Here is a 16,226-nt window from a genome sequence, read left to right as displayed (position 1 = left end):
GTGTTGGGAGATGTTTAACACTGTATGCGCGGGCGTGCACGCGTTTAAACCCGAATAAGCAGATTCTGAACTGTGTAAGTATGTGTGCGCGCGTGTAAGCCACTGTGAGCGTGTTTCTGCTGGTTTGCACACGGCTCCACCCTGAGGAAACAGAGAGGAAAAAGGAAGCAACAGATGTACTAGGAAGTTAGCAGGGAATACTGCTGGAGCTAGCAGGTGAAAACAATTAGATGCAGGCAATTACACAGGCAGAATACTAGGCCAGCCAAGCACTTAAAACTCTGCAAACAGCAGTGCAGAATGTTTCTCTCAAGAGACACTGCAAGACAGGAGTTAAGTTATCAGAAGTGAAAACTGAAAAAGCTGAACTCAGAGCAGAAATGTTAGGGGCTGCCATAGCTGTCATAATGAGACATAGGCGACTTGCTGAGGGTGGTGACAATGCAGATGGTGCCAGACAACCCGCAGTGAGGAGACGGAGAAGAGTGTACAGGCCCAGGGTCACCTACCACGGGTTACATGAGCTGGAGATAGTAGAGCACTATAGAGTGGACAGAGACCTCCTGCAGCAAATAGTGGAGCTGTGCAGGCCACGCCTCACACACAGAACCAACAGAGGGGAACCCATCCCAGTGGAAACCAAGGTATGTGTTGGCCTAAGAATACTAGCAACAGGTACCTTCCAGAGACCAACTGGCGATATGATGGGGATATCACAGGCATCAGCTTCCAGGGTACTGCACCAGTTCCTGGATGCCATGTCAGCACATGTCGGTGATCATGTATACTTCCCCAATGCCCGTGAGGTATTGGCCAGCAACATGCGTCTCTTCCACCAAATAGCGGAATACCCTGAGGTACTGGGTGCCATAGACTGCATGCACATACGCATCAAAGCACCAGCAGGAGAGCGGGGTAGGGCCTACATAAACCGCAAGGGCTTCCCCTCCATCAACTGCCAGGTTGTGTGTGATGCCCAGGGCATAATAATGAATGTGTGTGCCGGCTGTCCTGGGAGCTACCACGATTCCCACATCTGGCATTTGACGCAGCTGTACCAGACATTTGCCAATGGGGACATCCCACACGGACACCTAGTGGGGGATGCAGGATATGCACTGGAGCCGTGGCTGATGACACCCATCAGAAACGCACACACACCTGAACAGGAACGCCATAATGAGGCACACGCACAAACACGTAATGTAATAGAGCATGTGTTTGGGCTGCTCAAGTCACGGTTCCGGTGTCTGGACACATCTGGTGGAGCCTTGCAGTACACACCAACTACATGTACCCAAATTGTCATGGTATGTGCTATGCTACATAATATGATCATGCGAAAACAGCTGCAGCAGGACCAGCATAGGGCTGGGCCAAACAGCCCCCCACCATCGCCAAGGCCACCACAGGCACAGCGTGACTCGGAGGAGGAACAACCTGAGCCTGCCCCAGTAGGCAGAAGGAGGCATGCCCAGTATGCCCTGGCCTTGGCAAAGAGGCAACGCATAGCACATACATTGGCTCAGTAGGAACCTTGGGAATGATACCCCTCTCTGACTCACCATATAGTAACAGGGATGCCTAATGTGACACAACCTGCTCACAAACATGTACAGGGAAGTGTAATATGTGCATCCGACAGAGGCAGCCCTGCAGCACCACCTGAGGCATGAATGCTATGTGTCAAGTAATGTAACACCAAGTACCATATGCACATCTGAGGACCCCGTCTAACATCCTACCCTCAACAAGCAGCATGCCACAACAGGACAACGAGATGATGAAGTGCAACAATTTCCGAAGTAATGCAGTTAGGCAAAGGGGACCCACTGTGTGCCAGTCTGGGATGACATGCTGAGCATGACATGATGCACCACCTGCCAGGACTGGCATGCACCTATCAGTGCAGGCCGTATGGATACTGGCAAAGGCTGTTGTCATGCACAGTGTGCCCTGAATAGGAAGGCTCAAAACACAAACCTATCTCCATAGGTACCAGAAGGGATAAGAATCAGATAAGGGATAAGGTCAAACAGCAAGATGCATGCAGACTAAGCCCACCCAGTATGGAGAATGTTGATAACTGTGCTGTAACAGAATACTGAGGCAAGGCTCACAACAGCACCCTAACACTACCAGGTTACACCTCATACTGTGCTGTACATCCGCAAAACTTAGAACAAGCTACAAAAGGAGGGTGACCATCAAGAATTGTCAAGGATAACCACACCCCCATGTTGGTACCACCACAAAAAGCAGCATGGACAAGCCATGCTCAAGTAACAGTGGCTAAAACTGCCCCCCAGTGTATAGCCTGCTACAGAGTACTGGCCCAGCACCAGGAACTGCATACGGCCCATGTTGGAAGACATGAATATATCAAGTCCCCCAAACCACATTATATTGTGCGACTGCAAATACCCAGACACATAGACTGGGAGCAATTTACCAGCTGCAACAGTGTAGGACAGAAGTTCATTAAATCCACAAACCAAAAGGCCCATGAACAACGTACCACCCCCACAAGAGGGGCAAGCATACTGGATGTGATAATCATTAACATGGGTACGGGATGTCAAGATGAGAAGTGTATTGCTCACTGGTAAAACCAGACCATATAGTAATCACACTGGATATACAAATCATGACCACAGTCCCTGTCCGGGAAATCACAGTGGAAAACATGTGCTAAGCATTATTTGCACACCTCCAAACTGATGTGGAATCCATGAAAGGTCCTGTGCAGGTGCAAAATATGGGCCACGCCTCAGAACCTGTAAGACAGCCATTCCATGAACACTGCCAGGAATGCTTGGAGTATGCAGTCCCAAATTAAAACAAGACACAGTGCCTAAACCTGGCATAGTGGACACCAGCCATAATCAAAACATGCAAGGGAATGAGGAAGCTACTACATGATAGAGCAAGCATGAACAATGACGTAACTACTGATCAGTAGTATGGCAATATAATATGTCTACACATGCAATCCAGTAAGGCCAGGCACAACAAGTGGAATCTGTGAATCCTGAGGCAATGTTACACCTGCCCCAAGTACACAGACAACCACCAACTCCACCCAAGAAATACAAATATATGTGAGAGATGCAACCTGCCATCCAAACCAGAGGCAGAGCCCACCCAACTCAGTACACCCAAAACAAGTCAGTAGGAGAAGGTAACCACACACACCACAAACACATACCCACATAGACCTATCGCAACTGCAAACCAAACACATAAACACAGAAATACATGGCCGGAGGCAGAAATCACACACACAGCACACCAACAGAGGCCACTAAAGCAGACACCCAATGAAACAGCCTCCAAACATAGCACATGCAACACATAGCACACAAAGCTGGTGTGCCAAACAGTCACAGGCCAGAAGGAGAAACAACATGCCCGATACAGTTGCACTAGGTGACTCCATAGTCAGACACACGGCAGTCCCGCACAGCAGACTGAACGAGGGAAAGGGTACAGTAAGCTGCCTGTAGGCCGCCACAATATGCCACATAACAGAAATATGTAGGTCACGCCAAAGCAAATAGAAATATGATGTAGTCATAGTCCATGCTGGTGTGAATGACCGGAGATGTACTGCCCTAGACCACATGTAAAGAGACACAGATGGGCTATCCGATTAAGTAGTCCAGGCCGGTATGACACTCACCGTTTGCAGCAACCTACCCTTACCAGGAATAATGCCACAGTACAAACACGGAATGATCAGTCATAGCAAGTAGCACACTTACTGGTGTCATTCCAAGGGGATCCAATGTCTGTCTGCTAGGGATGTAATGCTTGACAAGCCATGCAGCCGCCCTTGGGATGGCCTGCACCTGTTACCCCTGGGCGTCTGAATAGTGGATAAGGCCTATGCCACCTCCATACAGCCTGTTGTAGGCAAGGCTGAAATGACTGACCCACCACCCGAGAAAACATAAGTGGGAAGAAACATAAGGGAAATGCTGAACAATGCCAGACGTGTACACCCCAATATGCATGCTCCCGAGGCCATCCCCAGAATAGAGAACATCGATGTCTGTGCAGTGACAGAAACCTGCTGCTAGGCTCCTGACAGCACACCAGCACAACCAGGTTATACCACGTACCATGTGTCATGGCCCCAAAACCTGGAACACTACATAAAAGGAGGTGAGTATCCATAGGCAGCACAGACACCCATACGTCCAGGTAACTGACAATGCACAAGGCAGTGGAGTTCACCCATGTGCAACTAACTGTAGGCAAGACTGCTGTGCAGTCTGTAGCATGCTACAGACCGCACTCTCACACACAATAACCCCCCCCCAACCGTCATGAAGACACTGGACAGTATGAATGTCCCACCAAATACCAAACAAGGTACCACGAAATACTACATAGGTGGTAAACCATTACGTATGGAAGGAGTAACCAGGGACCTAGGGACACAAGTGAACAGTAACCTGTGATGTGACACCCACATTGGCAATGTGGCTAGGAAGACTGTCTACATGTGACACCGTACCAGGAAAGGAGTCACATCTATGGCAACAGAGGTCACTGTGCCCCTATACGTTATCCCAATCACACCCATAATCCAGTACAATGCCTCATATGGGATCTACCTTAACAGACACCTGCAGCAGTTAGAAAGACCGCAAATGTACCTCACCAAGAGGATACAGTGTCACACATATATGTCATATGCTGCCTGGCTGTAGACACCCCAGCTGACTCCAGTCACAGACTGCCCACACAGAGGCATTGCATGCCTGTTGTAGGAGGCCATGCCCAACACAGGAGTAATGGACATGCTCCACCCCGGACAACACATATCCATTGGAGGTGCGAGAGTGAGAGATGTCAACCTCAACAAATAATGAAATAGGATGTGCCGGTGGGACAGATACATAATCCAGAGGCTCCCCACACCCTGGACCAGAAACCCACACCATGTTAGGCAGAGCCCTTCACCAACACTGTTCAACAGGAATCTTGCCAAGTGGATGGATGATTGTAGAGTTACAGTGGGGGTCTACACTGTGTCATGCCCAGACAGAGGCACAGCAAAGCAAATAATACATGGCCACAATATCCACATAGCAAGGGGTCTCAAAAGCCAAACACACTCTGGCTAGGCTAACAAATGCCCAGGGTGGATAGCCTAGTATGAACCTATGAACCGATGTAGATACAAATTGTACAGGACACGAAGGATAATCCCAAGGCTTACACAACTAATGGTAGGAGCCATGTTCGGAATTCACAGACATGCCTGGAATCACACAAATACCACAAACACACACACATATTGCCAACATACATCCTGACAGGTGCAGTGCAAACCCCCCCACCCCCACGAATGCAGAATAACTATCCCAGCAGACTGCTGGCCCCCTGACATAGCAGATGCTGAGGTAACAGACAACACCTCCAAAGCAAAACACACAGCAGCAATGGTATGAGATGGTGACCAGGGCATAGTGCAACATGGAGTCTAAGATGGATGGAATGCCAAACCACACTACTGCTCAATGTCAGCCGTACCACAGAATATGTACCCAAAGAGCAGTGTACAACAACAGTGGTCCTTCTCAACAAAGGTGTTGCCTGAATGGATACTGAACAGTACTACCCCAGAATCCTGAGAAGCCCAGATTGCACAGCTATGGAAAGGATCAGCATGTACCACAGACATAAGGATGTTGGGGACCTACTGACACCAGACCCAACCCAGTGTGGCCTTCTCAAGTGCAGATCCTGCCCCTAACCATGTTTGACCCAATTGAAACAGTCAGTAAGGTCATTGATGAGGGCAATGTGCTCCACACAGTGTATCTGGACCTTGCAAAGGCTTCTATACAATACCCTACATGTTCAGTATAGATAGGCTCACCAGCGTAAATATAAACCCACATGTCAGTAGAGGGGTTGCAAACCAGACCAAGGACAGAACAGACATGGTCAGACATGCTTCAGTCATGTCACACAACAAACCAGATATAACTGGCATCCCACAAGGCTTTGTCCTGGTATCTCCCTCGTCTGGTATATATGTCCCATAGGTACAGGCAAACATGGAAGGACTGTGTCCCAACATGTCTGCAGAGGACTACAAACCACTCACCACGTATGATCCACCAGCTGACACATGCATCCCACAAAAGGGCCACATAGAAACAGACAACTGGTGCCATAGCTATGTCAGCAAGCTAAGTGCAGAAACGTGTATAGTCAACCCCCGTGGATATACAGTAAGTGCCCACCAATCACCACATAGGTGTTAACCCATTATGTAGTTAACATGTAATGAGAGACCTGGGGACACAGGGTGATAGATATCCTGCATTGGACAAACATGTGCTGTAGTGTTTACCGAAACATACCATATACCCACCTACTCATGAAGGCTGTCAGATCTACATAAGGGGAGGTCATTGTGGCTCTGCAGTCCTCCTGCATCAGTGGTACAATCGACTACAATAGCCCCTGTGGGATGTACCTCAGCAGACACCTCCATCAACTGTAAAGTCTCCAACAGTACCTCATCAGGAGTATCAAACAGCCTACACAGATACCATGTGTTGCCTGTGTTGCTGGCATCAATAACCATGCTGCACATAGTACAATCTGAATGGCAGTGAGCTATGCACATGACAGACCTGAACCCCAGCACTGACTTACATAGGACAAGCTGTACTGTGTGATCCATAACACAGAAGCCACTCCCACCCATGAGTGAACCCTCAGCACAGGCTACCCATAGAGTCACTTATCAATCTTCCTCAATAGGAATCCTGATGGGTGGATGGGAGATGGTAGGTTTATCCTGGGTATCACTGTCATGTCACAGGTAGACAGAGGCACAGTATACTAACCATGACATATGTCATGGCAAACTCCTCTTACAATGTGTGTGGAAGGACAAACACACTCTCCAACTTGCATTAGACATGGACTAGGGCACATCGCTAGTGTTTGCAATTGTACACCTATGTTGTGGAATACACTAACAATGTTGGACAAGCCTGGTGTAAGTAGTTCATATCTGAACAGAATGCAACATGGTCAGATGTACACAACTGTCCCCAACCAGGCTGTTGTGCCCACTATCGAAATGTAAAGCAGTGATAGCAGTAAAGCCCAGGTTACTGTCCACCACAGTCAAAGTACTACCAGTACACTATACAGTACTACAGTGTTAGGTCAGTGTGAAAGGATGTTGACAACTGTATGCAAAGTATCCCATGCAAACACTGCAGGCACAGTATAATCCTGTTGTGGTCACACACAAAGCAGTTGTACAGTAACTACACAACATGACACACAACCCACAACCATAAACGGGTGATAGTTTGTGAAGTTCACACACATCCACAAATGTGGTGGCCTGCAGAGTCCAACATATGGAATGCTCACACTGGGCATGCTCACACACTTTGACAACATGCCATGGGAAGGCTGAACTGGGCATGCTCACACACTTAGTCCAAATCTTGGTTTAGCAGTTGGACACACATATCTGGTATTGTTATGTGTTATGCCAGGAACCAACCACATTACAGCAGTCTGCCCAGTGCACACAGTTAAATCACTACAGAGACATACGTGATATAGTGGATCCCTCCCATATGCAAACAGTTTCCACAGATGCAGAAGTTGTACATACCAACAGGGAATGCTATGGTAATAAAGATATGCATACAATCTATCAGCAACAAATAATGTGCATTTGACAATTAAACATAATGGTGTAGAGGTCAACACTAGGCTGTTTGCCCTAGGGAATGACAGCTTAGCCATAGTGTGCTTGGTGTTTGCCTCCCCACAGGATGCACATTCCCCTTCCCAAACACAGATGATGTCAGCACCCATAAATACACAGGAGAAATAAAACATCCCAATAATCCGAATAGCGCGCTCTGCTAATGTGTCTGTCTCAAGTGTCATTACATAGTTAGGTAGGGGTTTCAAGTCCTGCAAGTGCTCAGTGTGTGTGTGAGGTTGGTGTGTGTGTAAGTCTGTGTGAGGGAAATGCCCCTTTTGGCAAATAGGAAAAGACACTACAGGATGCACATTCCCTTTCTAAACACTGATGATGTCAGCACCCTATAAGTACAGCAGGAGAAAAGAAACCTCCCAATAATGCGAATAGCGCGCTCTGCTAATGCGTCCGTCTCAAGTGTCATAACATAGTTAGGTAGGGGTTTGAATCCTGTGAATGGCAAGTGTGTGTGTTTGTCTGAGGGGGGTTAGTGTGTGAGGGAAATGTCCCTTTTGGAAACTAGGTGAACAGACTACAGGATGCCCATCCCCTTTTCTAAACACTGATGATGTCAGCACCCTATAAGTACAGCAGGAGAAAGGAAACCTCCCAGTAATGCGAATAGCGCGCTCTGCTAATGCGTCCATCTCAAGTGTCATAACATAGTTAGGTAGGGGTTTGAATCCTGTGAATGGCAAGTGTGTGTGTTTGTCTGAGGGGGGTTAGTGTGTGAGGGAAATGTCCCTTTTGGAAACTAGGTGAACAGACTACAGGATGCCCATCCCCTTTTCTAAACACTGATGATGTCAGCACCCTATAAGTACAGCAGGAGAAAGGAAACCTCCCAGTAATGTGAATAGCGCGCTCCGCTAATGCGTCCATCTCAAGTGTCATAACATAGTTAGGTAGGGGTTTGAATCCTGTGAATGGCAAGTGTGTGTGTTTGTCTGAGGGGGCTAGTGTGTGAGGGAAATGTCCCTTTTGGAAACTAGGTGAACAGACTACAGGATGCCCATCCCCTTTTCTAAACACTGATGATGTCAGCACCCTATAAGTACAGCAGGGGAAAGGAAACCTCCCAGTAATGCGAATAGCACGCTCCGCTAATGCGTCCGTCCCAAGTGTCATAACATAGTTAGGTAGGGGTTTGAATCCTGTGAATGGCAAGTGTGTGTGTTTGTCTGAGGGGGGTTAGTGTGTGAGGGAAATGTCCCTTTTGGAAACTAGGTGAACAGACTACAGGATGCCCATCCCCTTTTCTAAACACTGATGATGTCAGCACCCTATAAGTACAGCAGGGGAAAGGAAACCTCCCAGGAATGCGAATAGCGCGCTCTGCTAATGCGTCCGTCTCAAGTGTCATAACATAGTTAGGTAGGGGTTTGGATCCTGTGAATGGCAAGTGTGTGTGTTTGTCTCAGGAGGGTTAGTGTGTGAGGGAAATGTCCCTTTTGGAAACTAGGTGAACAGACTACAGGATGCCCATCCCCTTTTCTAAACACTGATGATGTCAACACTCTATAAGTATAGCAGGGGAAGAGAAAATCCCCAGTAATGCAAATAGCATGCTCTGCTAATGCACCCGTGTCATAACAGTCAGATAGGGGTTTGAATCCTGCAATTGGCAAGTGTGTGTTTTCGGCTGAGGGGGGTTAGTGTGTGTGAGGACAATGTCCCTTTTGGCAACTAGGTGAACAGACTACAGGATGCACATTCCCCTTCTACACACTGTTCAGCAGACGGCCATGGCTCTGGCACAAGTTGTCTGTTGCTATGATGCCCCTTTGGAAGATGCATGTTTGAGCTGGGGAGTCGATTATGGTGTCCAGTTTGCAGTTATCTGCATATTTGGACAGCCACAGTTCATCCGTGTTGGACTGTACCTCCAATAAATATGTACCAAACAAGAGGGTCCCAGGACTGAGCCTTCTGGGACACAACCTGTAACTGTTATGGGTTCTGGCATGGCTCCAGCAATGCTAACCATGTGGGTCTGTTCTTGAGCCACTGTGCAATCCATCTAGTGACATAGAGGCTTATATTTAAGCTGCTGAGCTTCCCTAGAATGCCCAAGTGGGGTATTGTTGCGAAGGCATTTGCAAGGTCCAGGTAGGCTGTGTGAACCACCTTCCCCTCGGCAATGGCCTTGGTGACTGTAGCAAAGGAATCAACTGGGTTACACCCGGTAGTGCTGGTGTGCTCTCAGTAGCCCTGAACCAGGCATCAGTTACTGCACAGATATCGATGTGTCCCATGCCAAGGAGTGTTTTGGGTGCATGCATCTGGAGGTGTAGACATCTGGCGTTGGGTAGCATTGCTCCTAGTGTCTTATCCCTTGTGATACCTATGAAGGTGGGTTTGTCATGTGAGCCCTGCCTAACATAGGCACTATGGGGGTAGCAAGAGGCTTTGCCAATATCTGATAGGCCAGGGGTGACAGGTGCAGGCTGTCCCTAGCAAAGCAGGTAGTTCAACAGGAGATGAATGTGTGAAGGTGTAGTGCCTGTGACTACTTAGCAGTAGCATATACGACTGCTCACGTGGACACATGCCAGGCAGGTCATATGCACTGTGTCACAGGCAATGTACATGTGAACAGGTCAAACAGTGGCAACCTGTCAAGTGGGACATGGCCATACATATAGTAGGCTATGCAGATGGCACTAGGAGTCCACAGAAGCTCTATAACTATGCATTGCAGGTGTGTTCGGTATTCCAGGGTAATTGCAAGCAAACATGCATGCAAACAAAGATACAGTGAACAGGGCTCCATGTAGTCCATCGTACAACAAACAAGCTGTACCACTTCCATAAGGTAACACTGCAAATATGCAGCCGCTATGCACATGTACATGGAAGTACACTGGTCAGATGGCGGGGTCCAGTCTCAGTGCACACAAGTGTATGTAACATGCATGTACTGTCCGGATGTACAATAACTGGATAGAAACCCATGTGCCCATACCTGCAGTACTACACATGTCAAAGAACAGACACCGAGCCTTCTCTCAGTGGTGCCATACTTAGTAGGATGTATGCTCCGTGGCCTGCCACCACAGTATCCCTGACATATATGGGGACTCTCCCTCCTGTGACAGTTAGTTATGTGTGTTGGTGCTGTGTAGCATGGTATGAGATGTGTGCATGCAGTGCTAGTGTGCTCCTGTGTGTCCTGTACCAGTTGTGTAGTTCTGCACACATTACAACATCCTCACACATCTGCATTGCAGAGTCTAGTGTGGGCAACATGCCACTTGCAATTTACATGTCCATCATTGTGTATTACTACATTCATTACCCATCCCCTGTGCTACCTATGTATGTAGCCTGCTGTTGACATCATTACCACCAGTATGCCAACATGTGCAGATGATACACTATGGTACTTACCATGGGTGTAGACAACAGGACATGACAATCACACAAATACTGCATCAGGCATGCTGTGATATACCCACAATTAATTCAGCACACAGTACTGTTAACAACATGATACTATTACTACACATCTATGTGGTCACCCTGTGCATCAGCAACATGTTAACCTGTACCTGCACAGTTGTTACAGAATGCAGGAGGTGGCAAAGTTTCATCATATGCACAGGGTGTGAACTTGGTATGCCTGGGTCAGCCACCCATACCACCAATTGACATGTATGTGTATGTGTGTTGGTGAGGGACAGCAGTAGAAGGTGGGGCAATGTTGATGCAGTGTGTGCGTGTATGCGGTAGCCCTAGGTGTTGTCAATTTGCATGTGTGTATGGATGCACACAGTTCCACCTCATGGCTGCCATATACTGGTGTTTGTGGACAGCCACAGACTGTACCTGCCAGGTCATACAGATCAGTGTCTCTGGCCACGGACATGGTACCTGTGCCTTGCAGGGGTGCTACGGACCGTATCCGGTACCAACCCAGACTGGGTACTGTCATCAGAAGCAGGTGTTCGTTGACTGGACACAGAGCCCTGAGGGGCCTGGCCAGAGCCACGTGCACGTGGCCTCCTGGGGAGGTCTGATGACAGCACAGACCCAGCATTGCTGGGGCTGCTGCTGGCACTACGGGTGCGGCCGCAGCCCTATTGTCGTCCGCGCCGACTGCCAGCTGCTGCTGTTGCTGGCATACGGCCACGTCGACGATGCAACCGCCCACCATCGCCCTGGCTCATGGACATGTAGTTGTGGAGCTGGTGTAATATGTCCCCACAACGTCTGTCTACGACGTTGGTGAAATCACGGATGGCGGCCGCAATGTCACGCATACCGTCGGTCATGGCTGTGCGACATGCTGCCAGCTCCCTCAGACCCTGTCTGGTGTACCGTTCCATATGTGACTGTGCCTGCATGACAGTCCGAAACATAGCTGAGGTTGTAAGACCTCTGTGGGCACGTCTGCCAGGGGCAGTACGCCCATGGATGCTCCCACGAGAACCCCTGGACATCTGTCTGTGTGGTACCATCTCTGGGCCATGCCCATGGCTGCTGTGTGGGGATGCATGTGCCGCAGATACCACATTACCCTGGTCAATGCCCACTGTATGCTGTCCATCACCTAGGGACAGTGGTGACAAGGGGTGTATTGGCAGGATAACCGTGCACATGGATGGGGTCGACAGCTGTGTACTGTCAATTGGCTGACCAATGGCGGACCCTGGCATACCGTCCTGTGCCATTACACCAATGTCATCATTAGCAGTACCCACGGCACCTGACTCAGGTTCCCTGCTAGATAACACCAGAGCAGCAACAGAACCTGTGGGAAGGAAACAGGAAACACAGTTTACATTGTCTACACACTACCAGCGGTGCACACATGCACACATGCACACATGCACACATGCACAGGTGCACACATGCACACATGCACAGGTGCACACATGCACACATGCACACATGCACACATGCACAGGTGCACACATGCACAGGTGCACACATGCACACATGCACACATGCACAGGTGCACACATGCACACATGCACACATGCACACATGCACAGGTGCACACATGCACACATGCACACATGCACACATGCACAGGTGCACACATGCACACATGCACACATGCACACATGCACAGGTGCACACATGCACAGGTGCACACATGCACACATGCACACATGCACACATGCACACATGCACAGGTGCACAGGTGCACACATGCACACATGCACACATGCACAGGTGCACACATGCACACATGCACACATGCACACATGCACACAGTTACACACAGTTGAACAGTACTCAGTATGCGTGATATCAACACACAGACAGAGACACACCTACATGCACACCAGGGGCACCACTAAGTGTGCCAAAAGGTACTATTACTATCAACAACTTTACAGGTAATGTAAATAGACACTCACCAGCATGGATAGGCTGCAATGCAGTGATACCGGAGGGTCCTGCAGACATGAGGAAACTAATGTTAGTGGGCACAACTGTGCCAATGTTACTGGGTATGATACAGGGCAGGAGTACAACAGTCGCCTGTCAAAGATCTGCAGCTAATATTGCGGATATCACGCTTGCACATTATATACTATGGTGGCAGCTACGTACAAAGGACACACCACACACATGCATTAACTACCAGTGTACACAACAGTCAACTACACATATGACATATTACCTGCACGTTCACTGTCCTGCTGCTGTGCGGCTCCAGCCTCCATCATGACACATGTCTGCTGCTGTTGCTGTTGCGGGTGGACTGGAGCCACTACACTCAGGAGCAGTCCCTCCAGTCTGGTGAGTGGGGGATGTGTAGCCACCCCACCACCTGTGGCGACCTGTTGCCTGTGGATATCTGACGCACGCTGACGGACATGTCTAATCAAATCACTGCAGTGATGTCGTACCTGCTCATATGTCCTATTATGCATGCCTATATCATTTACCCGACGGACAAGGTCCTGCCACAGTGCAGCCCTCACCTGCTGATTCTGGCTGGTGTGGGAAAAGAGTGTTGCATAGTCCCGCACCAGGCTCTGGTGTATCTCCTCATCCTCGGCCACGGAGTATGTTGGATGTCTTGGGTGGGCCATGTACCTGTGAAAAAAGATAAGATGGTATCAGCAATCTATGTCGGCAAACCTTGGCACACATACTACACATGCTACTTGACTGTTATGATACCACATATCCCACATATGTAGCATCTGTCTGTCTATTGGTGGATACACATGTAGATGGCCAGGTATCAGTGCTCGGCCAGCAACTGTTGTACAGTACCTGCCAGGCTACGTACGACATACTACCGAACACCAGCAGTCAGAACACCGATTCAGGTCAGGTGCACCTCCTCACTCTGGGGGTTTGTGTCTAGGTACTGTATGGCGTACATCGGCGACTACTGTGGGCTGACCACACCCTGCTTGTCCTGGATATACATATCCCACCTCCACCACCAGCACAGATGGCTACAGTGCACAACATTACAGATACAGACGTTACACTTTGTAACAGTGATATGGTATCCTTACAGCCCACTGGGCCAGTGGCAGAGACAACCCACAATGCTGACCCCTACACAATTGCTTTCTACAGACATCTCCAAGACCACATGGCTCATGCATTCCCATATATGGCCAAGACACTGTCCACAAAGGGACAGCATCCTGTACGGCAGACCCCAGCCATAGACTGATTGTATTACAGTTGATGTTTGCTACTGCACGACAGAGCATCAGTCTCTGAAGGGAGGGTATGTCTGAGCAGCACTGGTAAGGATCTATTTCCCATCACACTGACTACATGGGCAATGTTGAGTGGGACGTCAAGCGTGATATTGCAGATGACCAGGAGGCCTACCTGACCTATGTTAGCGACCTGGTCATGAGCCATCCTCTATGCCCATAGGTAGTACACTACACATATTTTACCGACACCACAGATAGACGACATTGTGGCGGACGGGGTCAGTGCAGGTGTCACCCCGCCCTCCTCCTGTAATAAGGCATAGTTATCCCTGCTGACCCTAACCTCAAGGTCTTCACAGCTGTCCAGGTGAGAGACACCTGCAGGTCAGCAGAATACACAACATGGACAGGAACTGCTGGTATCCCCAGTTGCATGCTACATAACCTCTGACATGCGCTAAACACACATATAGGGTGCTATGTTACACTACCTTGACTACAGGGTATGTACCTGTACACTGGCGCACAGCACCAGTGGTTCCACTCCATGAAGGGGGCACCTCACCATACCAATACAATACAACACAATACATGACATTGTAATACAATACTATGCAATATGCTACTGCCCCCGTGTCTACAGCAGCGTACTGTTCTGCTATCCTGACCATTGTGACACATGTGGTGTGATGGTACCTGCTGCCATCACACAGTTACACAGGGTGACCCATATGGCATATTACCTATCTGAGTAACATCCAGCAGGGGTATGTGTGACATGTACACATGGGGGGTCTTGCATCTTAACACTGTCTGGTTCGTTGCAGGGTGTGTCCTGTCTGTGAGTTGGAACCCATACCTACACATGTGCACACTATTGCAGTGGCACAGACGACACACAGCAGACAGGTAGGTTGTGGATGGTGGGTGGTGGTACATTGGTTGTTGGGCATCTGTCATGGGTGTGACGTCCATATGTGCATCTGGGGGTGGTGACCTGTACGTGGGCAGCATATGTGTACTCTGTGGTGTTGACAGTCACTGTGCATTGGTACTGTGTCTGGGTGCATTGTCACCATGTTGTACATGTCACTGTGTCCTTCTCCACATCTGTTGCTGTCGTGTGAGGTCCATACCATGGCATCCATTACGTGCTGTGGGGGGGGCACCGACCTACATGTACATGCCTGACTGACCATGTCTGCGGACACATACTATGTGCAGCTATTCCAGGGATAGTGTGCCACTGTGACTATCATTGGGGCCACTATTGTACACATGTCTGACCCTGCCCACCCCTGACACATGCAGTGGTGGGCGGACACTCATATATATGGTGGTTACCTGTGTAGGTGATCTGGACTGTGGTATGATACTCTGGATGTGACACTGGTGTTCACTCCGTGCCTTTGTCACCAGGCACCTGTTGCAATACATCTGTACACATATGCCTCACTCCAGCTCTGTATACATCTCTCTCTCTCTCAATACATATATATATGTATTAAGATATGTCTATATGTCTATTTATATATATATATATGTACATATGTCTGTATACATTGGCACATATATATATATTGATGTACATATTCTGCTGTAGATGTGGAGGGGGGGGCGCAGAGGGGGTGTGGGCGACAGGGGGGGGGGCAGGCTGTGTTGCAGGTCGTCATATACAATCATACCTGTAGGTGGTCAGATCAGTCTGTCTATGTATATGTATCTACATATATCTATCTCTGCATGTGTGCATTACATAGATATGTCGCTACAATATTCTATCGGCATCTGTCTATGTAGTCCTACATCCCTCTCTCTCT

The 16,226-nt window shown here is 48.8% G+C and overlaps 1 protein-coding gene across 2 annotated transcripts in view; it reads right to left on the bottom strand.

Annotated features, from left to right (window-relative positions):
- Positions 1 to 16,226, bottom strand: part of SIGLEC15 (sialic acid binding Ig like lectin 15) — a 333,010-nt gene that overhangs the window by 148,572 nt on the left and 168,212 nt on the right. The window lies entirely within an intron of this gene.

This window comes from Protopterus annectens, chromosome 1.part1 (assembly GCF_019279795.1).
Source record: "Protopterus annectens isolate FY-2018-M chromosome 1.part1, PAN1.0, whole genome shotgun sequence".
Taxonomy (NCBI): domain Eukaryota; kingdom Metazoa; phylum Chordata; order Ceratodontiformes; family Protopteridae; genus Protopterus; species Protopterus annectens.
This window is presented reverse-complemented; position numbering and strand designations above follow the sequence as displayed.